The 26,218-nt window shown below is 43.5% G+C and overlaps 1 long non-coding RNA gene across 1 annotated transcript in view; it reads left to right on the forward strand.

Annotated features, from left to right (window-relative positions):
• LOC128324503 (uncharacterized) overlaps positions 1 to 26,218 on the forward strand; it is a 103,034-nt gene that overhangs the window by 49,153 nt on the left and 27,663 nt on the right. Inside the window, exons 2-3 of the long non-coding RNA XR_008306904.1 lie at positions 13,273 to 13,378; positions 17,995 to 18,040. This is a non-coding gene — a long non-coding RNA (uncharacterized LOC128324503). The remainder of the gene's footprint in view (positions 1 to 13,272; positions 13,379 to 17,994; positions 18,041 to 26,218) is intronic.

Raw genomic sequence — 26,218 nt, forward strand, 5'->3', positions numbered from 1 at the left:
ACTGGGTACCAATCCTCATTCATTCATGAAGGCTTTTGTGAGAACAGAATTAGAGAGGAGGAACCAATGTTCTGAACTCTTTGCAAGAAGGGTAGGATAATTAGAGCACAGGGCTGTACTTTAGCCCTCTAGCCCTTTTTGGACTACAACTGCCATCACCCCCCACCAGAGAGGCTAATAGTCAGGGATGATGGGAATTATAGCCCAAAAAGAGCTAGAGAGCTTGTGCAGCCCTGTTATCATGGAATGTTTGAGTTGTAAGGGACTTTGGAGGTCTTGTTGTCCACCCTCCTGCTACAGCATCAAAGACAGATAGTTGCCCAGCCTTTGAAAACTTCTAGTGGAAGAGAGTTCACCACTGCATGGGGCAGATTGTTTCACCGTGGAACAGTTCTTACAACTGACAAAAAGAAGAATAAATAGAAATGAATACATTTCAAACTACTGCTAATACACCCCCCCACCAGTCCATACTGGTTCAGATTTTTTCACACACACACACACACACACACACACACACACACACACACACACCTTTAAGTAGTGGTGCAAACTTTTAAGTTATACACAGTTCTTCTTTTGACAAGTATTTTTTCTATTTGTGATGGAAGAAATGTTCTATATCCAAGCCTGTATTTGGGATCAACATAGCAACCACCTTTGTTCCCTGGAGCAGGTATAGATATGTACCTTTCTTTATGGCTTCTGTAATATCCCAATCTCTACCGTTATTGCTTTGTCCAAGTAAGCTCAGCAATTCTTGCATAGAACAACAATTTGTTTTTAATTGTGCAGTGCCCTCAACAAGTTTGTTCAATTATAGATGAATGGGGAATGAAAAACTCTTCGTGGAGATGATAAATGACATTCTCTTTTTAGTTCTTAGATCTATAGAAGGCTTCCTCCTTTCTCCTCATCAATCTTTTGGTGGAGACAGTGATAAGGCTAAGATGAGGTTAGTTTTGAGATAGATTGAATCTGTCAGTGTATTGTAAATTTTGGCATGGCCCCAAGCCTGATAGTTGGTGAGAAGAACTGAAGCAATGCTCTGTGAAGCCATAAACGAAGGATGTGTCAGCATGTTGATGTGGTGTGCAGGCCATTTGTTAGCTTTCAACAAAGGAGGTGGCACTTCAAGAAATAATTTTCCTTTGCAGGCACTCACTGAGGTAGGATTATTGTCTACCTGGCAGGGATATTGCTAAATACTCTTCAGTTAATTCTTCAATGGCACAACTGTACCTGATGTGTGAGATCTATTATTAGGGCTGGTGTGTGTGTGTGTGTGTGTGTGTGTGTGTGTGTGTACTTTGGTGAGGGAGAACTGAATCAGATTGGGACTGTGACACAGAGGGAGAGGGGCCTTGGTTCTTTCCCCCATGCTATTTTCTCAACTGTTGCTATTTGCCTTGTTGGGGGAAGCCACATAGCAGTTACAGGGACTGGGCTCAGAGGAAGTTTGCTCTGCAGCCTCACCGGTCCAACCATCAGTTCACAGGGTTAAAAGGAAGAGGAGGCAAAGGAAGAAAGGAGTAATTTTGTAGCTTCTCATTTGCATCTATTTATTTACAAATAGATAGAACCTGTGAGAACCAAGGAGGCCTATGGGCAGGAAATGCTAGGACCAGTCCCAAAAGGTAACACAATATTTTTATAGCACCTCAAAGCTGCTTCCTGCCAGTAGCTTCAAAAATTCAAATTCTTTTCTTTTTCTCTGGGCATATTAAATCAGCCTCTCCCACTCTTCATGCAGCACGTACATTTGCAGACAGAAATCTAGCCTATGGCCTTATTGTGGACAACAGGCTGCCAGGTACTTTTAATACCTTTAGACAAATATTAGGCTCATGGGACATGAGCAGCTTGTAAAGAACCAGCAGTAACATGATATGGCCAAAGTTGAGCACTTTTTAATTCAATTGTTTTCACTGGCTTACATCCTAACAAAGCCCATATCTAAGGAGCCTCTGGGGATGTGCCAGGAGCCTGTGTGCAACTCCCCCAGCCCTCCTAAGCATTTGTGCCAGAGGGCTAACACTTCCGAGCACTGCCTAGACTCCAGAAACACTCTGTGAGATTGGAAACATGTTGCTGAGGGTCCGCAATGGGCTTCCGATCTTGCAGAATGCTTTCAGGGTATGAGCAATGCTCAGAAATGTTAGCCCTGTGGCACAACAACACATGCTTATCAGGACTGGGGAAGTTGTGCACCAGCTCCTGGCATAGTCTCACAGAACCTTCTTTTACCAATGTGTTTTGTTAGTCAGGCAGGCAGCTACTGGGAGAGATACACGCTTGTGCCAAGTTCGCTCACTGAAATCAATGACAGAAGAGTGTTTAACTTTGCCTGGATCATGTACTTATTATTCACCAAGCTCTACAAGAACTGAAAAACAGAGAGGGATTTATTTGTACCACCCTTCGTCCCAAAACCCCAGGATGGCACACCAAAATCGCATGCTCCATAACAAAGGAATGTAAAAGCATGGGATGCGAAGGACATGTGATACAATATGTGTATATGTTATAGATGTGCATTGGCTTTGGATGAAAATGGATTAAAACATATCTAAAATACAGACAGTCTAGTGTTAAAATATATAGCAATAGCACTAGCACTTACATTTATATACCGCTCTATAGCCGGAGCTCTCTAAGCAGTTTACAGTGATTTTTTAGCATATTGCCCCCAACATTCTGGGTACTCATTTTACCGACCTCGGAAGGATGGAAGGCTGAGTCAACCTTGAGCCCCTGGTCAGGATCGAACTTGCAACCTTCTGGTTACAGGGCGGCAGTTTTACCACTGCACCACCAGGGGCTCTTATGTGGATGTTATATTAATAGTAAAGATGTACAAATAGATGCACTGGCAGCCCCCATGCACTTAACATTGCTCACTCGGGTAGATACAGGAGTACTGTAACATGATTTGGTAGTGGATGAGGGGACCAACCTGGCTTGTATAAAGGAGACTTGGCTGGTGGAGACTCATTGCCTGGTTTGGGCTCAGCTTCTCCTTGCTTGCTGAGGAGCAGGTTAGGGGGAGTGGTGGTGCGGGGGAGTGGCCGTGATCCATAGGAATAACATCCCCCCTTACCAGAATCCCTGTGAGAGAACTGGCCTATATTGAGTATGTATTCCTTAGGCAGGGGTACAGGACGGTCTGCCCCAAAATGGCCATTGGATCCCATAAGATTCCAAGAGGCCTTGGAAGGTTTTAGAGTTTGTTTCTGCTGGTGAGTTCCCTGTTCCCGTTCTCCACTCGGGCATCAACAGAATCACCCCTAAGCATCTTTTCCATTCTGCTTCTAAATTGGCCCTGTGGTACATATAACAGCTATGGGAGCTGAAGTAGTAAGGGAGAAAACTGGAGTGCAAGTGGAGGAGAACATGACTCGAATCTGACAAGACATGACATAAAGCCTATTTGAAGGCTTACACTGTGGTAGAACTTGCAGGAAAGAAGCAATTCTGTTCTGCACGTACTGAGTCCACCAGTTCACATCTAGCAGAGTTGTTCAGAGTTGTGAGGGGATTGACTCAGGTTCCCTCTTCTCTGAACTAGGGGTCTGTGCAGAACCAGTTTGAATCGAACTGGGTTTGGTTCAAACTGGCCTGGTTCAACCAGTTCAGACCAGATCACCTCCCCCCCCCCCAAGGGGAGCAATCCAAGTTTGAGCTGATTTGAGTCTGGTTCAGACTGAACTGGTCCGACTGGTTCAGCATGTTCATACAGGAGAATCCGGTAAGGATTTCCCTTTACAAGCAAAGTGGGAACTCTACCAACTTAAATGGGGTTGATAAGCGTGGGTGTGGGTTATCAGGATTTCACCCTATGTGCTACGGTGGTAGCTCCTCAGCAGTGGTGGGCTTGTGGCAGCTCCCCTAGGCCTCGCCAGTGCTTACTCTCAGTGCTGGCCACCAAGGTCACAGTTTGGGCCTTCACGCATGTGCAGAGTCCCAAACCACCCCTGCTGGCCCACACTGAGGGGGGAGCGGTGGCAGATCCTAGGAGAGCCATTGCTGGCCCACTGCTGCCTCCACCACCAAGGAGTCGTGGCAGTGGCACATAAGGTGACCTCCTGCCTGCCCCCACCCACCCTTTTCAACCCCATTAAGTTTGTATGCCCCCCCCATTACTTGTAAAGGAGAATCCTTACTGGATTCCCCTTTACAAGCATGCCAAACTGGTTTGACCTGGTTTGAGTGCACAAACCGAACTGCCGGCTGCTCCTAACAAACCAGCTTGTGGACAGGTGGTTTGGTTCAAATTCAATTCAAATTTGAACCAAATTGCCTGGAGTGGTTCCATGCACACTCCTACTCTGAACTTGGATTGGAGTCTTCATCATCCCATTGCAATGGTTTTAATAACTCATTTTGTGGATAAAACCTCTTGCATGCAGACTGACTTGGACTCTGTGGTTAATGAAGGGTCAATTGCAGGGGTGTCCAGAAACAATCCTGGTGTGATAAAAATGGATCAGTTTCAGTTTGTGTCTCCTGAGGATGTGGACAAGCTCCTTGAAAGTGTTTGGCTTACCACCTGTCCTCTGGATCTGTGCCCAACATGGCCTATATAATCTAGTAGGGAGGCTGTTGACATAATAAATGCCTCACTGATGGAAGGCAGGATGCCTCCATGTTTGAAGGAGGCAACTGTGAGACCTTTACTTAAGAGGCCTGCACTAGAGCCCTCAGTGATGGATTAACTATAGACCTCAGCCTCCCCTAGGCCTTGCCTAGGGCCCAGGCTCCCTTAGCTGGGCAAAGTGATCAAGAGGATGGTGGCTGATCAGGTAGTTTTCAAGGACACTGATTATCTAGACCCATTTCAAAGTGGCTTTAGTCCTGGCTATGAAATTGAGACAGTCTTACCAAGGAATCAATAGAAGGAGTGTAACCAGAAGGAGCAGGTGCGCAGCTTGGGAGTACTCCTGGACCCAGGCTTCACCCTGGTCTCTCAGGTGGAGGCCATGGCCAGGTGTGCTTTCTATCAGCTCTGGCTGATTCAACAGCTGCACCCATTCCTTGATGAGCATGACCTCAAAACAGTGGTGCATCAGCTAGTAACCTCTCGGCTTGACTATTGCAATGCGCTCTACGTGGGGCTGCTTTTGTACGTAGTTCGGAAACTTCAGTTAGTTCAGAATGCAGCAGCCAGATTGGTCTCTGGGGCAACCCGGAGAGACCATATTATGCCTGCCTTGAAACAGTTACACTGGGTGCCAATATGTTTCCGGGCAAAATACAAAGTGCTGGTCATTACCTTTAAAGCCCTGAATGGCTTAGGTCCGAGTTATCTTAGAGAGTAGCTTCTTCTGCATGATTCCCCCACACATTAAGGTCATCTGAGGAGGTCCGTTTCCAATTACCACCGGTTCGTCTGGTGGCAACTCGGAGGCAGGCCTTCTCTGTAGCTGCTCCTGGGCTGTGGAATGTACTCCCGGCAGAAATCTGCAATTTGAATTCTTTACTAGCCTTCAGGAGAGCCCTTAAAACCTATCTGTTTGGCCTGGCCTTCCAGGATTTTTAAATGGTTGTAATTGGTTTTAATGTTGTAACCTGGTTTTCAGGGTTTTTTAATTGTTGTGATTGTAATAATAATAATAATAATAATAATAATAATAATTGCTGTTTTATGATGTTTTAATTGTTAATTGTTGTTTTATACTGTTTTTTATTTCTGTTTTAATTATTAAATGATTTTAATGGTTTTGTTTTAATTGTAAACCGCCCTGAGCCATTTTGGAAGGGTGGTATAAAAATTGAATAAATAAATAAAATAATAATAATAATAAATAACTCTGTTGGTTCTCTTGGATCTCTCTGTGGCTTTTGATACCATTAACCATGGTATTCTTCATGATCAGATGAGGGATATGGTAATAGGTGATACTTGTTTGCAGTGGTTCCGTTCCTATCTCTTGGATAGATTCCAGATGCTGTCACTAGGAGACAGTTACTCTGTGAAATGAGAGCAGTTGTATGGTATGCCTCAGGGCTCCATCCTATCTCCAATGTTTTTTAACATCTGCATGAAACTGCTGGATCTTTAGAGATGGATTTGGGGCAGAGTGTTATCAATATGCTGATGACACCCAAATCTGTTTTTCCATGACACCATCATCAGGAAATGATATCGTTCTCCTAAATGCCTAACTGCAGGTGGGATTGATTGATTGATTAATAATAATAATAATAATAATGGGATTGATTGATTGATTAAGTGCTGTCAAGTCGGTGTCAGCTCTTATTGACCACATAGTTAGAGTCTCTCCAGGATGATCTGTCTTCAACTTGGCCTTTAAGGTCTCTCAGTGGTGTTGCTGTTGTAACCAAGTCCATCCACCTTGCTGCTAGTTGTCTTCTTCTTTCCTTCAACTTTTCCCAGCATTATGGACTTCTCAAGGGAGCTGGGTTTTCGCATAATGTGTCTGAAGTATGATAGTTTGAGCCTGGTCATTTGTGCCTCGAGTGAAAATTCTGGATTGATTTGTTCCGTGATCCATCGGTTTGTTTTCCTGGCTGTCCATGGTATCTTCAAAAGTCTTCTCCAGCACCAAATTTTGAAAGCATCAATACTTTTTCTATCTTGCTTCTTCAAAGTCCAGCTTTCACATCCATAGAGTGTCACAGGAAAAGCCATTGTCCAAACGATTCTAATTTTTGTAGGTATAGACACCTCACAGCATCTAAATACCGCCCTGAGCCATTTTGGAAGGGCAGTATATAAATAAAATAAAATAAAATAAAATATCCTTTCCAAGGCCTTCATTGCAATCCTACCAAGTGCTAGTCTGACTGCTGTCAGTTGGGCTAGCTAGTCAGTCAAGTAGTTCTTGACTGTTGTATCCTTGACTGTTGATGATTGATCCTAAAAGACAGAATCTATCCACCACTTAAATGTGGATTCTGAGGCTGGTTGCTATACCCATTGTCATTAGCTGAGTCTTCTTTACATTTAGTCATAGTCCCATTTTTTCACTGTGCTCCTTGACTTTCATGGAATAGATGATGGATAATAAATTGAACTCAATGCAAACATAATTGAGGTACTCATGGTAAGGACATGTAATTTGTGGGATGTGATAGAACCTCCTGTTCTGGATAAGGTTGCACTCGCCACAAAAAAACCCCCCAGATATATAGTTTGGAAGTGCTTCTAGATTCAGGCCTCACCCTGGTGTCTCAGGTCAAGTCTGGGGCCAGGAGTGCTTTCTATCCACTTTGGTTGATATGACAGCTGCGTCTATTACGTGAGGATAATGATCTCAAAACTTTGGTACACTCACTGGTACCTTCTAAGCTTGACTGCTTTGTTGCACTCTACATGAGGCTGCCATTGTATATAGTTTGGAAACTTCAGTTAATTTAAAATGCAGCAGCCAGATTGATCTCTGGGGTTACTCTGAGGCACAATATTATGCCCATTTTGAAACAGTTGTACTGGCTGCTGATACATTCCTGGGCCAAATGAAAATTGCTGGCAATTCCCTTTGAAGCCCTAAATGGCCTATGACTGGGTTACCTGAGAGAGCGCCTTATTCAGCATTATCCCCACTGCACATTAAGGCCATTGAGAGAGAGGTCCATCCCCAGCTGATGCCAGCTTGCCTGGCAGGCACTCAAGATTAGACCTTCTCTGTAGCTGCTCCTAGGCTGTAGAATGTACTCTCTGTAGATATTAGAGGCTTAAGATATTTGCCAGCCTTCAAAAGAGCCCTAAAAACATATATTTTTAGCTTGCCCTTTATTGTTTTAACTGTTTTGATTTTAATTGCTTTTAATGGGTTGTTGTTGGTTTTTTTGTTTATGTGAACAGCCTAGAGCCATCTGCATGAGGTGGTATAAAAATTTAATGAATAGATAATAAACCTCAGACCAAAATTCATGTGGATTGCAGCCATGATCTTGCATGAATTCACAGTTTTGACCTCAGATTGGCTGTATGAGTAGCTTGCTTACATGAGCAGTTCTTATAAAGTGGAATGCAGCATTCCATCAGATCCATGTAAATATATAACAATGTTTTTCTGAAGGCATACAGAAATCTTGTTGCTTTGAAGCCCGAAGTGTGGTGGAATGATATATTCAGCAATCAAGGAATGATGCTTCAGTACCTTGCTTTCTGTATCTTGTGGAAGAATATGTCATGTAAAAACAACCCAACTTTGTACATGTAAATTATGCCTATACTTTGTAGAATTCAGCTTTAGCCTTATGTAGAATTCAAGTTACCATCATGCAAAAATCTGGTTGGTTTTTTTTTTTTTAAAGCACAGAATTATGCACATGACTGCTTATAGCTTTCATTCCATATTACACCCAGCAGTACTCATTCCATCTGGAATGTTTGGACAGTCACTAGCAATTACATCTGTCCATATATTTGCCTCTTGATTTTCCAAAATCTATGCAAAGATAAGACCACCCATATCATTTAAACTTGGGTGACCTCAGCAAAGGAAAGGAGCAGGTTTTCTTCATTAAAAGGGAGCAAGGAGAGCATGGGATGCATTTTTGCTGAATTGCCTGCACTGCATGTCATCGTGTCTCATCAACTTAGGCTGTGACATGAAATAATATCCCTGGCAAAATGCAATATCATGTCTGTTTTGCCATCAAAAGCAAAATATTTTTTCAAGCTAGGTATCTGTTTTTCATTTGGAATGTAGAAACCTGATCCGATCTGACTGCATAAGTAGGAACACTCCCAACTGCTATCTTTCTGAATCGACATGTATTCTGACTTACTAACATTTTCCAATTATTTCCTGCAAGCTTTGTTCAAATCTGTCAAATTAAGTTTTTCTGCCAAGCGTAGCCTTGAATCCATATCTGGAATATAATGCAATCAAACTATAATTTTTAGATTTTTTTCCCAGGCAAGTTTACATTTTAGAAAAGAAGGAAACAGGAGCAGGATTGATACCACTGTCAAAGAAATGAGCTGGCTAGTTTTAAGGGCAACTCTTCCCACGAGCAAAGTCCAGCTAGATTATTATTGAATTATATTATTGCTTAAGGGCCCCACATGTGATTGGGTTCCTACTGTGCTTGAATTATCACTTAACTGTTGGTTTTAGAGAGATAGTTGAGCAGCACTTTCCTAGAGTTTAATAATTTTCTTGCATTTGTGTTGCCAGAAATGTTTAAATATGAACCAGCATACCCTCTCCAATCTCCCTGTCTTTTGATGTTAGTTGATGACGACCAGGTTTCCGCAAAAGCAATTTGGAACAGCATGTTTCAAATTCAAACCAGGTGTGTAAAAGGCAGCCTTACTGACTTCATTTCAGACTGATACCATCTGTTATGAACTTGGCTATCCCAAAGTGCCACAGGAGCTAATGCATGACCTTGGGACATAATGCTGCACTCCCTCAGGTTCATATGTTGACAAAATTGTGCTGTACATTTCAGAAACATGAGTTTTGTGCAACAGACACCATAGGGACAATTCTGATGCTAGTGATATAATTATAGGGTGGGATGTGGGTGAGCCTCCTTTGCTTTTGTAGTGCCTCCCAGCTACTGATTTGTGATTTGTGATTTGACTTAAATCGAGGAGGGGGATCAGTGCTTGTGAATTTCATTCGTGAACTTCACTGTGAACTTCCTTCTATCTCTTCTGCTCTGCTGTAATTCAAGCACTGATATAAACCCCATTGAAATTAATTGAATCAATTAACAGAAGAACACAGCTGCACTCTTATGCCACTGTTCATATGAATGGAATATGCAGAAGAAGATTGCAATGGAATGTGTTCCCAATTCAGATATGTGAAAACAGACAAAATGTGAGATAATTAAAGTGGCAGATTTTTCTCATCATTGATAAGTGATTTCCAGTGTCTGATGTTTGCTTTCAAACAGTGCTGGCTGGAGGGCTTATTCTGCTCGAGGTGATGCCAAGAAGCTGCTGGCCCCACCCCCTGATGCTGGCCCAGCCCTCTAATGCCCATGCCCATGTCAGGAGACAGGGACAGCCTTGCCTCCCCTTCCTGTGCTGCCTTTCTTCATCTCCCAGCTGCCTTGTCTTCTGGACATGCCACAGTTTTCAGCTCCAGGTCAGTGGCAGAGGCAATGGAGGAGAGAACAGAGCTTTTAACTTGGAGTGATGCACTGCCACTTTGCTATCTGGGTTGCTTTCACTTTAGCTCTTTTCTCCACTGCCTTCTACCAACAGGCTTGTGTGCTGCACTTTGCTTTCCAAATGGAGCAGACCAAGAGTACAAGCCTGTTGGTGGAAAGTGCAGGGGAAAGAGAGCAAGAGAGAAAATGATCCAGCTAGTGAAGCCACTGCACGATGCTAGAAGCTCCATCCTCACCTCTGCTGCTGCTGACCTGAAGTTAAAAATATTGGTGTGTCCAGAAGGTAAGGCTGTGGGGCTGGTCCCTGCTGGCTTCAGCACCAGGGGGCTGAGCAGGGACACAGTGGCTGAATTCAAACGTAGCACAAAACTGGAGGTTGGCAAACCCATGATTTCAATTTGAGAATTGAAATTGCACCGCAGATGTTCATCCAACCATGGTCCACCAACCTCTAGTTGCAGGAGAGGGGAGGCCCTCCCTGCTGCTCGGCTCCCAAGGCCAATCCCAGCAAGCTCTAAGGCCAGATTGTGGGCAAAGCATCCACCACATTAGCAGAGCGGCTGCAATTGGCCATGATCTGGAAGGGGCTGTGGCGAGCACGATAATGCATTTTCAGAGCTGCCTGCCTGCCCTTGGCATGGAAAGGGCATTTAAATTGCTTTAAATGCCATGCCAGTGATTCTTCTAACATTGATGGCAGGGCTGACCTCCTAAGAGCCCTGCACCTAAATAGTCAAGCACAAGCATGATTTTGGGGTAAGTGTGATAAGGGGGGCACTATTTCCCTGTTAGTCAGGAAAGGGAAGGGAACATGAAGATTTCCCGGGAGGGAGGGCAAAGGATCCTGCGGGCTGTGTGTGTCTGTCCTGCCATGACCTAGGATGCTGTTGCAAGGCGACACCCCATCAAAGCAGTCCATTCAGACCAAAATACACTCCTGTGGGCTCTCTCTCTCAAGAGAGGGAGGACCATTGGGTAGAACACCCTAGATCTCCTGTCGGATTTCATGCTCATGAATTGAGCTTATCCAGCAACAGGGGCCCTGCTTGTGTGGGCCTCCCTTCTCTGTGAAGCCTTGCACACACCCAAATGATATTTTTGTTGGAGCTGCTCCCTGGCAGCATCTGCATCAGCTATCAGCTGCAATGTCTCATAGTGACCACTGGGTTTTTTAAAGTTCATGGATGAAAGTGCTGGATTCCTCCCCTCTTAGTTATTCCAGTGTTAGTCTCCATTTTGTCTCTCCAGCAATGACTGTTTGGTTTGGTCTCTCTCTTCAGCCATGAGCTGCAGCTGAAATTAAGCTGCAGGCTTTTTCACATTTGTTGAAATAAATAAATCCTTGTAGTTCTTCCTTCCAAAAAACCTGTCTCAAGACTTCTTGCTCTGCTGCTTTCTCACCAGCCCTGGCCAAACACAAAACCCACTAGCCATTTGTTTCCCTCCTGGTGCTGGGATGGGGTACCCTGCTTATGTTGCCACCTGGAGTGTTTGTGCTTGTGAACATACATCCTTGGCACTTCATTCTTGAGGAGCAAAGCACTTACTGCCTGCCCTATCATCCCGTTCCCTTTCTCTCCTGCTTGCCAGGTGTGGGGAACAAGGGACAGAGTGGGAAGAGAGCATGCCCCTCTGTGACGGTGCCACTTGACAGGTTGACAAGCTTGGGATGGGACATGGCGGCATCCCTGTTGCTGGGCAACTCCATAGCTGGATAGGTGACAGGAAGGATGGGACTACTTCTTGGAGAGGCAGCCAGTGAGGAGTGGTCATGTTCCCGGGTGGGTTTGCACCGCCATCTCTATGATTGCAGTTTGAAAATTGGCACAACTGTCTTTATGGTGGCATCCAGGATCGGAAATAATACTTCGGCAGCTGAACTAGAGGTCTCGGTGGCAAATCTTTGAGCAAAATGAAGGCTGAAATGGGAGTTTAGTGAGGCAAACTGCAGGTCGCTTTCGGTTCTAAACCACTGTTGCACGAATTTGGACGTTGTGGAGTTTTGCTCCGTTTAACTCCGGTTTTGTGCTACATCTGAATTCAGCCAGTGTGTGTGAGGGAGCAGAAAGGGATGGTGGTGAGACAGCAACTAGCTGTGGTGTAGTGGCAGGCTGGCAGGTAAGTCAATGCCCATGTAGGATGGGAAGTGAGATCGGATACTCTGCTTCCAAAGTTTCCAAACTTTCTCAGACAATCTTTTCACCAAGAGCAAAGTCCTACCTGTGGTCACATAAAACAACAGAGTTATGGATTTGACTGTATGTTAGCATATCTGAGGACTCAGAAACCTTGTAGGCAACTTTATTACTGTATAATTGATAACCTTAAGTTAACATGTGAATGCGCTCCCCTTGCCTTTGAAATGATACAAGAGCTCATCTGTTGGCCGTGTATATTATGTCTGTGATGGCCTGTTCAGTTATGATTTGCATCTTGCAGTCAGAGAAAACTGCAGGGAGACCATCTTGGAGCTCCAAAACCAAAAATCTTGAATCCATAGTCTGAGTTTTCCTATTAGGTTTGGAATTGAGCTTTTCATATATTTTCTCCAAACTCTGTATTCCTTTCTGGGAATAATAGTTTCATCTGAGTAGTTTACATTGGTCTGTGTTAAAACATGTGCAAGCATTCCTATATGTATGTGAGATTTATTACCTGTAGGATATTATGGAAGAAAAGGGCAAGCTTCTGTAGATACAAACAAAACAGCTAGTCTGTGTATTTAACTTCTTCTGACGCCCTAGACAGCATGATGTTTGAACAATTTCCTGGGGACTAGCTGTAATATTCATCAGCCACTGTGACACATTTTCTCTTGGAGCAATGTCATGGAAGGATGTCTTGAAAGGAAATCCAGCTGCAGTGATTAAAAGAATCATTCACACTAACATAAAAGCAGGTATCTGGAGATTTAGTACAGCACTGAAATGTACAGTTTTTAAAAAATGTATAAAGAGGTGAGGAATTTTGCCTTCAATCTATAATTAAACACAGACTTTCAGAAAGCTTATTTGTGACCCTTTCTGACCTCTTTTTTTTTAAAGCAGGATATAAAAACTAATTACAAATGGCTGCCTTCCTCCATGCATTTCTTAACAACTGTTAGTTAAAGTGGTAGTGGTGGTGGTGGTGACTGGAATATTTTTGACAGTAAACTTCTTCTTTTTTTAGGGTAATACTTCAGTATCTGGATAAGAATATTCAAGGATCTTGATCACAAGTTTTGGAATGAAGCTGGTCTGGTTATGGAAATAAAAGAAGAATAAAGACTTGGCAGGTGGTTTCAGATCAAAATGAGAACTTCAGCCTTCCTTGTCTCCAACTCTCCCATCAAATGACCCCCTTTCACCACCTTCTCCTTCCCTCTTTGAGCTCTTCTTTCTTAATCCCTCACTCCCCAAATCTCCATTTTTAGTCCTTGTGCATACAGAGAAAGATACTTTTGCCTGACTGATTTCCCTCTCTGTTGACAAGATGGCAGCTCAGCCAATCACTGCCAGAGGCTTCATCACTACCACTTAGCTAGCAATTTGTTAGAACTTCTTGTCAGAAACAAGATAGGCTTTTATCTATGAGCTCATAGATCTTGTTGTATATGTCTTCAGTGCTCAAGGGTCTACCACTGCTTCCAGTTTTCCTGTTTGTTATATCAGAGACAGTCCCTGTTTTGGTGTCCTGTTCCTGGTAAGCCCCTGTCCTTACTGTGCTCTTCCTTTGCCTTTTGGTGATGCTTTAAACATTTTTTTGGTAGTGTGCACACAAACATGCATTAGAATTGCTATTGACATTTTACCCTCACATCCCCAAATCTGTAGAACTTAAATTTGTAAGTGTAGTGCAGATTAATTTTTACCGTTACCAATGTGTCACACCCCTTTTGCTTTCAGATCACATGACTAGACCCAGTTGTAGTGATGCTAGTTTCTTTTTGGTGGTCCAAACAAAACATGGCAGTCCACTGTTTCCTTTCAGCTTCCTGTTCAGTCGGATCATGAAGGTTGCTGAATTGTTTGATATGTTGCAACTGTTCGGTAGAAAGTACTTTTAAATGAATATTGAATACAGCAAGGAGAGAAGAGCCTCCAAGCAATGAGTCACCGTGGAGCAGGGAGGGAGGTGTGCTCAGGCAGTGGTATCAGAAAAAGGGTAGAGTATCCATGCATTAAAAAGTCCCAGTGTACATCTGTGAATTATATAGACTCCATCTGTCCCTATTCAATATCTTTATTTTGGTCTTTGATCAGCATAAGATAAAACCTATCAACAGTAGTGGTAAAAACAGTACCTGTGAAGAAAGTAACTGTAAATTTAAAGTTAAAATCTTATTGTTGTCAAACTAAAATCTAGGGAGTGTTACAAAATTAATTAAAATATGATAAAGTAAATGCATAGAGGCTAAGAAGTTAGAGACTGAGTGTCAAACTAAAATCTTTGAGAAGCTATAAAATAGTTAAGATTAAAATTAAATTTTGATTAAAATATGATAAAATGAAAACTGTATAACTGGGTAGCAGAGATGGCAGTGCAGGCATGAACTGTATCTGGTCTCATTAATTTTTGTTGGTGGTCATATCCCGGTGAATTTTGCATGCTGCTACTCAGAACTTGGCAACATAAAAGGGTTACAGTCAGAAAATAGTAGGGAGTTGTAGAATTGCCCTGTGCAGCCTGGCAACATTGCAAATAATGGGAGAATGAGGGTAAAGCAGATGTCCCTATAAAATAGGCAGTGTAGGCAGAGGCGTATCTAGGGAAAATAGCGCCTAGGGTAAACACTGAAATTGCGCCCCCTGTCCAAGCATCTGACACCCATCTTTCAGATATCTTTACCATAATATCAGCTGAAAAATACAAGTCAAGCTCGTTAATCTTTTAATATTTCAAAAACTATTTAGCAGTGGACTTAGCCAGACCAAAAAATGCTGTAAAACTACAAATTTCAGTATGTGGGGGCTCATGAAATACCCAAATACTATGTGGAGATGTACTTGGAAAACTAAACAGAAGTGCCTGTCTAATTCTCTACTATGCATTGTAGCATCACTATTACATAAGTTTTAAAAATCAATGGAGAATTTGACTTTTCCCAGATACTCTGAAAATAATTAAAGGATATGCAGAGTAAACTGTGTCACTGCTTGGAATATATTCTAGTCTTTCAGAAAGACAGTTAAAATGAGAGAAAGAGAGCAAGAAACTCCCAGTGGGCCTTAATATTAAGGGTTTCACACTGATTCAAAGACAAACTCACTATTAATAGCCATATTAGCAAGACATCACATTTAACTCACTTATCAGAAGAAGCAAAGTAAGAGCAAATGAATACAATCCTAGCTCTTAAGCATCAGCTCAGTATTCACAAGCCCTGATTCTCTGTACATAGTGCCAATCTGAATATGTGTACAGTGTCTTATATTATATTATTATTATTATTATTATTACCTGTAGCCCCTTTGGGGGGCTTCCTAAAGGCTGGAGGGGTTTGCAAAGATTCCCCCTCACCCTGCTGGCCTCTAGGGCCTCGCAGGGACCACTTGAGCATGTGCAGTGGCCATTTTTTTAAAACTTTTTAAAGGCCACTGAAAACAAAATGGCCACTGCGCATGCTCAAATGGCCTCTGCAAAGCCTGGCATGACCTAGAGCCTCACAGAGGCCATTTGAGCATGCACGGTGGCCATTTTGTTTTTGGCAGCCATTTTTTAAAAAAAAATTTTTTACAAAATGGCGCCCCCTTTAAGTGGCGCCCGGGGCATGTGCCCTGCCTGCCCTACCCCTAGATACGCCCCTGAGTGTAGGAGGACGTGCTCAGTGATTTCAGTTTGCCCAATGTTGCAGGGTCACAGATGTTTCAGGAAGGGGATCTTCTTGTATCTTCCGTCTAACACAGCCAAAGGGAGGGCACTGCAGTGAGCTAGGGTGAAGGCTTTTCTGTGGTTGGGGGCCCCTAGCTGTCTTAGATATGTAGCAGGTGACATTATGCACCTTAGGCTTTCAGTGATTGGGAGGTGTGCCTAAGTCAGTTTGGTGCTCTGTGTCCATTATGTGTGGTTTAAGAAGTGTCCTGGCCTGCTCATAACTCAGGGAAAGTATTTGTGGGGCCAAAGTGATGCTAGTTTCACAAGCAGGGTTTGCTTCCAGGTGTATTGGTATCCATCCTCCAGCATTAAGGGGGTTTGGGCCCATTGGGAAGAAGCATAGTCTTAGCCAGAAACTGAGCATGGACAGCCATACTCTGGCCTTCACTGACCATCCCTCTTTATTACAGAAAGTCCTTAGTCTGTTGAATATGTCTCTGGTACACCACCGTCTCTGTTTTTGCCCCTTGGGGATGCCTTGTTTAATGTTTTTCATGTGAATTGCTAGAGTTGTCATTCTTCAGGATTCAGATCCCTCAGTGGGTGAGTGGATGCATGATGTCTCAAGCACACAGCATCTAGCAAGTGGAATCCAAGCTTCAACAATGTGTACAGGGGCATAGCTATAACTGAACAAGGAGCAGGATGGGGGAGCTTGTTCTTGGGTCCCTGAGGGAGGGTGGCCTGTCAGCTAGGTGATAGCTTGCTCTTCATTCCGCACCGCTGATGTATGAATATATGAGGTGATTGCAGTGGAGGCTCCTACCTGAGGGCAGCGCCCCTTAAAATTTCTGCATCCACCATTTTGTTCCTGCTGCCTGCCATCATTTTGTGTTCAGTGGCAAAGGGAGGCTGGTGGTGGCCTGGGTTCAGCCTGCTGCCACGGCCCCCCCTAGCCCTGCCCCCTGCATCAGACATCAGCGTCTGATACCAGAAGCAGGGGGCAAAGGTTAGACACGCCCCCTACGTCTGACGTCTGATGCAGGGGGGTGTAGTTTATCTTGCTAATGGGGCCGCGTGGCCCCTTTTGCAAGCAAAATTGGCCAGTGCCGCATTCGCAGAGCCACTTCCGGCTATGCTGCGAATGGGGCATTGGTGGGATTTAGCTCGCAAATGGGGCCCCATGGCCCCATTTGTGAGCAAAATCGGCCAGCGTGGCAGTGCATTTTAAAGGCAGGGAGAGCTGCTCCGGCCATGATGTGAATGCAGTGCTGGCTGATTTTTCTCGCAAGCGGGGCTGCACAACCCCACTTGCAAGCTAAACCATGGCCCCCATGTCTGGCGTCAGACACAGGGTGCGTGGCTGGGATGCAAGGTGCAGCCCCTGAAGGGTGGCGGCCTGGGCTCTTTGGACCTGTTTGCGTAATGGTGGTTCTGCCCCTGTTTGTGTTCCTGTCTCTTTGCTTTCTCCCACTGTGTTTGTCTCTGCTCCAATAGCCTCTTGTTTGCTGCTAAAAGAGTGCTTGGGGGTATCAGTAACAGTGCTCAAAAACTGCTAATCCAAACCACCAGTAGCAAGTACAAAATAGTAATATTTATAAGCTGACAGCCACTCATAACAGTTTCTTTTGTTTCTGTAAAGTGGGTGGTCTCTCAGTTGCCTTCTACCCAATCAGAGAGATGACCAGGATAATTGACACCTCAGACATCCAGTCAGAGCACCTGTAGGGAAGGTGTTTTGGAGGCAGACACATTGTGTATGGGAGTAGAAAGCAGCAGCAAACACCATTTTTCTTAGAGGTGGAGAGTCGGTGGTGTGATTCTTGTGTTAGTCCTGCAGTATAGAGTGGAAACATGGTTGAGACAAAGAGAGTTTTTCTGACTGAGCTAGGAATGTTTGAAATAGGAAGCAAAATTATTCCAAGGGTGGGGGAGGTTTACAGAAACAGGAATGATCGTGATGGTGGGGTGGGGTTGGAGGCGAGGGACTTCTGTCCCAAGTGCTCTGCATATGAGGAAAAAGGTTGCTTGCCTTGCTTCATATTAGATGGGTTTTAATATTTTCAACCCACCCTTGTTTCATTTTATTTATTTCAGACTTTTCATCCCACCCTTCCACTCCACAGAGCACTTATAAAAAAAGGTATTTACAAAAATACAATATGGGTGTTAAAAGTCTCACTGGTTTTTTAAAATTGCTTTTGTGTGGCATCCCCCCTTCTTTCCACCCATTCTCCTTGCACGTTGTGATTTTTTTTTTTTTTAAAAAAAAGCTAAACCAGAATTAATCCTCAGTAGGCAGCACCAACTGTCCATTAGCCTGCCCTTCTGAAGGTACAAGGGTGGTCTGAGAACCTCCCATCATCACTCTGATGTCATGTTAGCCTAGTGCGTGGGCAGAGTGCCAAGGCTCAGCACTGCCGTTGGGCTTCCTCCGAGGCCAGACTCCGAATGGCCAAGAGAGCTCCTGTCACAATGTGGAAGGAAACTGAGGAGGACAGCAGCCTGTGAGAACGAGGGAGAGAGTGGCAGGCAGGAGCAGGATTTTTAAAACTCTGTGTGGCTTGCGGTGGGGAGGGAGAAGCGGAAGAAAGCTTGCTTCGAAGGCGGAAAGGAACGGCTCACTATAAGAGCAGGATTAGAATGGAAATGGGTTGGGATCCTGTTTTCCTGATTTGGTGGTGTTCTCTCCCCCACCCTCCCCTCTTCAGTGTTGTAACTGCTCTGTTAAATATCTCTGCTTCCTGGTCAGAGCAGCTGGCTAGGGAGGGAGAGGCATGGAGGAAATTCACACCACCCACTGGGCTTCCTACTAGCAGAGACTCCAGAGCTGGGCACAGAGGAAGAAGAGGAGTGAGGGGTCCTCACATCCTTGGTTTTCCTGGGGTCATCCCTTAGCTTAGAGCCTCTAGAGGAGGTGGCATGAGGCATGCATGTATACTGGAAAATCCTGCAGTGTTTGGCATCAGGCAGGAAAATCTGCTCTGGTGACTTTAAAATTCATTTATACTCACCATAGTAACAGCCTTTTGTAACTGTTGGTGCTGTATTTGTGGCATACAAATCTTACATCTAATCTCTTTTTTTTAATTCTTATGTATTTATTGTATTTATATAGTACCTCATTTAACATCTCTGGGCGGTTTAAATCCCACTTCTGTTATGTACACATCCACATTCTAGTATAGTCCTGTTAAACAGCTTTTGAACTTTAAACCAACAGGTGTTTTCCAGCTTCCCTCTTTATCTGTTCTGATGAGCAATATGTCTTTCCTGCCTTAAACAAAATGCTGGCTGCTTTCAGGATCATTTAATTTTCCTCTTCTGTTTGCTGGACCCATGGGAAACCATAGCATGATGTTAAATGCATCACTTCAATGTATTCCCTGCATTGTTCCTAAGGAGCCCAAGATGGTAATATTTGGCTTAGCCTGATACACATTTTTCTATGCAGAGAAGGAAATCATAGATGATGATCACTTTTTATTTTACTCATTCCTCAGACTTTCTTTTATTTTCTATTTATATCCTGCTCTTCCTCCAAAGAGCACAGAGTGGTGGTTATGTTTATCCTCACCACAACCCTGTGAGGTTAAACATAAGAATAGCCCTGCTGGATCAGGCCCAAGGTCCATCTAGTCCAGCATCCTGTTTCGCACAGTGGCCCACCACATGCTGCTGGAAGCCACAGGCCGGAGTTGAGGGCATGCCCTCTCTCCTGCCATTACTCCCCTGCAACTGGTTCTCAGAGCCATCCTGCCTTTGAGACTGGAGGTGGCCCACAGCCCTCCGACTAGTAGCCATTGATGGACCTCTCCATGAAGTTATCCAAACCCCTCTTAAAGCCAGCCAGGTTGTTGGCTGTCACCACGTCCTGTGGCAGAGAGTTCCACAAGTGGATCACACATTGTTTGAAAAAGTACTTCCGTTTGTTGGCCCTACACCTCCTGGCAATCAATTTCATGGAGTGACCCCTGGTTCTAGTGTTGTGTGAAAGGGAAAAGAATTTCTCTCTCTCCAATTTCTCAAAACCATGCATGATTTTATAGACCTCTATCAGGTCTCCCCGCAGTCGTCTTTTTTCTAAACTAAGAAGCTCCAGGTGTTATAGTCTTGTCTCATAAGAAAGGTGCTCTAGGCCCCTAATCATCTTGGTTGCCCTGTTCTGCACCTTCTCCAGTTCAACAATGTCCTTTTTAAGATGTGGTGACCAGAATTGTATGCAGTACTCCAAGTGTGGTCACACCATAGTTTTGTATAAGGGCATTATAATATTAGCCGTTTTATTTTCAAACCCCTTTCTAATGATCCCTAGCATGGAATTGGCCTTGTTCACAGCTGCCACACATTGAGTCGACACTTTCAATGAGCTGTCCACCACGACCCCAAGATCCCTCTCCTAGTCAGTCACCGACAGCTCGGATCCCATCAGCATATACTTGAATTTGGGGTTTTTCATCCTAATGTGCATCACTTTATACTTGCTAACATTGAGCTGCATTTGCCATTTTGTAGCCCACTCCCCCAGTTTGGAGAGATCCTTTTGGAGCTGCTCACAATCCGTTTTGGATTTCACTACCCAGAAGAGTTTGGTATCATCTGCAAATTTGGCCACCTTGCTACTTACCCCTGCTTCTAGATCATTTATAAATAAATTAAAAAGCACCGGTCCCAGTACAGATCCCTGGGGGACCCCACTTCTTACTTCCCTCCATTGTGAAAACTCTCCATTTATACTTACCCTCTGTTTCCTGTCTTTCAGCCATTTGATCACGCATCAAGCTAAAAAATTAGGGTTTGCAGGCTTTCCACGCTTATGGGTTGCTGTGTTACAGCTATGTGAGCCACTGCATGTTCTCTCACTTATGAAACAAAGCCCTACCTTGGGTAAAATATGTCACATTCATCAGCACAGCACAGTACCAAGGGAGGGGTTGGTTGCTCTCTTTTCCCTGCTTGCAGGCTCCCAAGGGCACCTGGTTGGCCACTGAGCAGGGCAGAATGCTGAACTTTTCCTATGTTCTGAAGAATTATGTGTATATTCTTAGATAATGTTATCTTCAGTTATTGCAATCTGTGCTCTTAAAAAAGAATGACTCTACTGCTCCTGAATTGTTCTTTGCATTCCAGAAAGCTAATTTATGTTGAAGGCTGGATGGTGATGTATTTATTTTCCTCCCCCTCCCCCGGTATCATTCCTGTATCCTTCCTCTTCATTGACCCTCTAACTACCCACTTTATGTTGATGCTGCTTTCTGCTAAGACATAATAATACTATAAATAAATAATAATAAACTTTATTTGTTAGCTGCCTCATAACAAACTGTTCTCTGGGCGGCTCACAACAAATGTAAGGAAACCTGCTAAAAGGAGAGACAGAAAAAAGAATTACAAAAGACTCATGTTTAGTATTTATGTGATTGATTGATTGATTGATTGATTGATTAAGTGCCGTCAAGTCAGTGTCGACTCTTAGTAACCACAAAGATAGATTCTCTCCAGGATGATCTGTCTTCAACTTGGCCTTTAAGGTCTCTCTGTGGTGCATTCATTGCTGTCGTAATCTAGTCCATCGACCTTGCTGCTGGTCTTCTTCTTCTTCTCTTTCCTTTAACTTTCCCCAGCATTGTGGACTTCTTAAGGGAGCTGAGTCTTCACATAATGTGTCCAAAGTATGAGCCTGGTCGTTTGTGCTTCGAGTGAGAATTCTGGATTGATTTGTTCTATGATCCATTTGTTTGTTTTCCTGGCTGTCATGGTGTCCTCAAAAGTCTTCTCCAGCACCAAAGTTCAAAAGCATCAATGCTTTTTCTTTGTTGCTTCTTCAAAGTCCAGCTTTCACATCCATAGAGTGTCACAGGAAAAACCACTGTCCGAACTATTCTAATCTTTGTAGGTATAGACACATCATGGCATCTAAATATCCTTTCCAAGGCCTTCATTGCAACCCTACCAAGTGCTAGTCTGCAGCGTATTTCTTGACTGCTGGATCCTTTACTGTTGATGGTTGATACTAAAAGGCAGAAGCTATCCACCACTTCATTGTCTTCATTATCCATTCTGAGGCTGGTTGCTGTACCTGTTGTCATTAGTTTAGTCTTCTTTACATTTAGTTGTAGTCCTATTTTTTCACTGTGCTCCTTGACTTTCATTACTAGATCTTGCAGATCATCCGCATTCTCAGCTATCAGAGTGGTGTCATCAGCGTAGCACAGATTATTGATGTTTCTTCTTCCAGCTTTAAAACCACACTCATCTTCTTCCAGTCCAGCTTCTCTCAGTATATGTTCAGTATATAAATTGAATAAAGAGAGAGAAAGAGCCTTGTCTTACTCCTTTGCCAATCTGGAACTAGTCTGTTTCACCATGTTTCGTCTGGACTGTGGCTTCCTGCCCTGTGTATAGGTTTCTCATGAGAACAATGAGATGTTCTGGGACGCTCATTTTCCTAAGGATATTCCACAAACTTGACATGGTCAATGCAATCGAAGGCTTTTCTGTAGTCAATAACATACATATTGATTTCCTTCTGGTATTCTTTGGCTCTCTCAGTTATCCAGCATGCATCAGCAATGATGTCTCTTGTTCCTCGGCCTTTTCTGAAACCACCTTGAACATCCAGCATTTCCCTTTCCACATAGGGCTCTAATCTGCGTTGGATGATCCTGAGCATTATTTTGCTAGCATGTGAAATTAAGGAGATTGTGTGATGGTTTGCGCACTCTGTTTAGTCTCCTTTCTTTGGTATGGGTATGTAGACTGACTTCTTCCAATCTGTTGGCCACTATGCTGTTCTCCAAATTTGCTGGCATAGTTTGGTTAGAGCCTTGACTGATTCTTCTTCTGTTTCCTGCCATATTTCTGTAGCTATTTCATCAATTCCTGTAGCCTTCCGACTTGGTAATGACCGGAGTGCTGATCTAACGTCATCTTCCCATATTAGAGGTTCTTGCAAGTAGGGAATATCTTCTAGAGTATCTTGCCGTCCCTGCTGTACAGATTTTCAGTATACTCCTTCCATCTCTGTTTGATCTTCTCTGAATAAGTTACTAAGTACTTTTGTAGCCATTTGAAAATTAAAGGAGCAAAGTAGGTGCATGTACATGTTATGCATAATGCCCATATTATCTGTGTATACAATTTATGCACATACAGATCAGTACGCACACATATACATGCTCACACTTGTACTCACACATATACATGCTCAACTACATGTTGCTTTTGAGGGGGCCTGGACCCAGCTTCATTGCTAAAATCATCACATGTGCAGTCATTTCACTGAAAACTTGTATGATATGTCTGTATGACCACTGCGGGAAAACCTATGAGCGGATTGCATATCAGATGATCTTTAAAGGAATTGTGTGTCTTTCTTGCTTCCCCAACCCTGTCCTTTAATGTACTTTGTTTTGGAACAGCATTTTAACACCAGCAGTTCCCTTTAAAATTGTATTTATTTATGCTTCAATCTTAGTTGAGTTCCCTGGATATTGCTATAGTCCTAATTCTGCTGCCAGCTCCTCTCACAATTAGCTCCACTTCTTGCCCTAGCTCCACCTATAATGAGCTCCATCTTTTGCCCCTGGCTCCACCCATCACTGCCTGCTCTCCCTAGCGCCCCCCAGTCCCAGGAGCCACCAGCTGCCACTGGATGATTATAGTAGGTATAAAAGTTAAAAATATGTTTCTGAGCCAGGATGTGGAAGTGTCTGCTTGCTGGGGAGTGTGTTGCTATTATTTGCACAGTAGTGAGAAAAAGGTCATGCTGAGAATGTTTTGGTTTTCACCATGTCCTTACAGTTCTTCTGCAGCAAAGGCGTTGCCAGAAGAACACAGCAGAGGGGGCAGGGACCCATCTTTGCTTACTACAACAACCAATATTTATATACTACTTTTCAACAAAAGTTTCCAGAGTCATTTACACAGAGAAATAAAAAATAAATAAGATGGCTCCCTGTCCCCAAAGGGCTCACAATCTAAAAGAAACATAAGATAGACACCAGCAACAGTCACTGGAGGTACTGTGCTGGGGGTGGATAGGGCCAGTTACTCTCCCCCTGCTAAATAAAAAGAATCATTCATATATTTTATTTATTTAAAATATTTCTATACCACCCTCAATTTGCATCGCTTGGCAGTTTACAATTAAAAGCATTTAAAACATCAAATCAATTAACAATTAAAATCATTGAAAACATTTTAAACCCAATATTAAAAATATTAAAACTATAAATCTAATTAAAAGCCTGGGTGAATAAAAGTGTCTTCAGTGCCTTTTAAAAAGTTGCCATGTTAAATCATCATGTTAAATGTTGCCATGTTAATCATCATATTAAAGGTGCCTCTTTGCCCATTTAGCAGGGTTTCTTGTCCCAGAGCCACTCCAACCTTGCTATGCCACTGAATGTGTAATAGTGGGTGGGAGGCTTGGGCAGTAATCTTTAGTATGAGAACTGGTTGTTAACAAGTATATCTCTATTTTCATCTATGAAATGTTGGGAGGGGATGGAAATATTGGCACATCTGTGACTTCTCTTCCTTTGCTGAAACCATTTACCTTCCCATCTCTCCTCTCTTCTGCCCTTGCAAGAGTGTTATTGGTGTTTTACTGCCTGTTATAAGGAATTACATACAAAAAAGTGTGCTTAAATGTTTCCTTCATTTTTTCCTGAGGCTGAATTTCATTAACCTCCATAAAATTAGCATGGTGCACACATTGGAAGCCACTTCATTTGGTGAACATGTACAGAAGGGGGGGAAAATCTATATGAAGGTAATGTCCCTTTTAATTAAAAAAAGAGTACTCCTCAGCATAGATATGACACATTCTGGGGCCATTACCGTTAATAACCAGTTGAAATGTTGTAATGAAACAACCAGTGGCAATGAAAACTTCATTAATGGAGCCAGCTCTTAAGAATATATATGATAAGGGTGAGGCGGTTTGGTACAACTCACTGGAGTGAAGTGGCTGTGGGAAAGACCCATAGCTCATTGTTGCATGGATGCCTGTAATTTGGTTAATGTGTGGTACATTACTAGAGAAGGAAGCGATCCTCATGATTGCATGAGGAGACTACCCCCTTCTGCGGGGAGGAAACCCGAAAGCGCTTACCTCCCCATAGAAGGCAGCCAGGCCTCCCCCGGAGCCCTAGTAGTGCTCTGTGTGAGTGCGCGGTGCATTTCTCCCGCCTCAGTACATCTGCCGCAGCTGGCAGCAGCCGCAGCAATCACACGATCCGTTAACCCATTTTGGGGGCATGCTTGGGTGATGTGGTGGCTTCCATAAGCGGGCTTGCTGCCGAACTGCTGCCGTGAGCTGTGTGCCTCCGGTTGCTGCACATGAGTAGCAGAAACCGAGCTGGGCTCCCTTCGCCCGGTTTCTGCTGCTCGTGAGAATCACCACAAGAACGAGTTATTGTCATAGGAACATAGGAAGCTGCCATATACTGAGTCAGACAGACCACAGGTCCATCTAGCTCTGTATTGTCTGCACAGACTGGCAGCTGCTTCTCCAAGGTTGCAGGTTGTAAGGACCTTCTATTTATGTCAGACTAGATCAGGAACACACAACTTGTGCTTTATCGATTGGAGTACAGCATGCCATCCATGTATTGTGGCCTACCAGATACTATATACTTCACCCACTCAGTTTTGTTACCCCAGGCAAGAAACAAAACAGGTTTATTGAACCTTGGCTGTGATATCATGCATTCTGTATTATCTCTGTTCACCCTTGTGGGTCAAAAATGTTGTACAGGCCTAAACTAGGCAATTATCTGTAGAATTAATTGATGGGGTTGGGGAGTGGACAAAAGAGGGCTTCTTCTCTCTGGCATTTCTCATGTTCCTTCCAAGCCCATTCCCCTTACTCCATCACTTTCCCCTTTCCGTTCCCCCCTACAGTGCTCTGGACTGAGCAGGATTTATCACTGAGAATCCCCCAAATACTCCTGGAACTGGCATCAGCAAATGAGAAGCGAGGCATTGTCTCCCGCACTTAAATGATGTATTGTGATTTCTGGTTTTTTGTCATTTGCTAATGAAATGTGCTTAGAGCATGAAAAGGAGAGAAAATGTTTGAAATCAGATGCTATTGCTTTAAGGGTTTTTTTAAAAAAGAAAAGAACCATCTTGGCAAGAGCCAGAATGTTTGTAAGTCTACATATGTGTTTTGAGTTTTCCCCCCACACCCTCCCCGCCTGTGAGTCAGTCGATTCTCTTACAGTGTCCGCTGATCAATCAAAAATACAATCTTGTGAGTGTCTGGTGCAAAGAAAAGAAAAGAAGAAAAAAATCCCAAATTCTCTTACAGTGT

The sequence above is a fragment of the Hemicordylus capensis genome, chromosome 4, assembly GCF_027244095.1.
Source record: "Hemicordylus capensis ecotype Gifberg chromosome 4, rHemCap1.1.pri, whole genome shotgun sequence".
NCBI lineage: Eukaryota > Metazoa > Chordata > Lepidosauria > Squamata > Cordylidae > Hemicordylus > Hemicordylus capensis.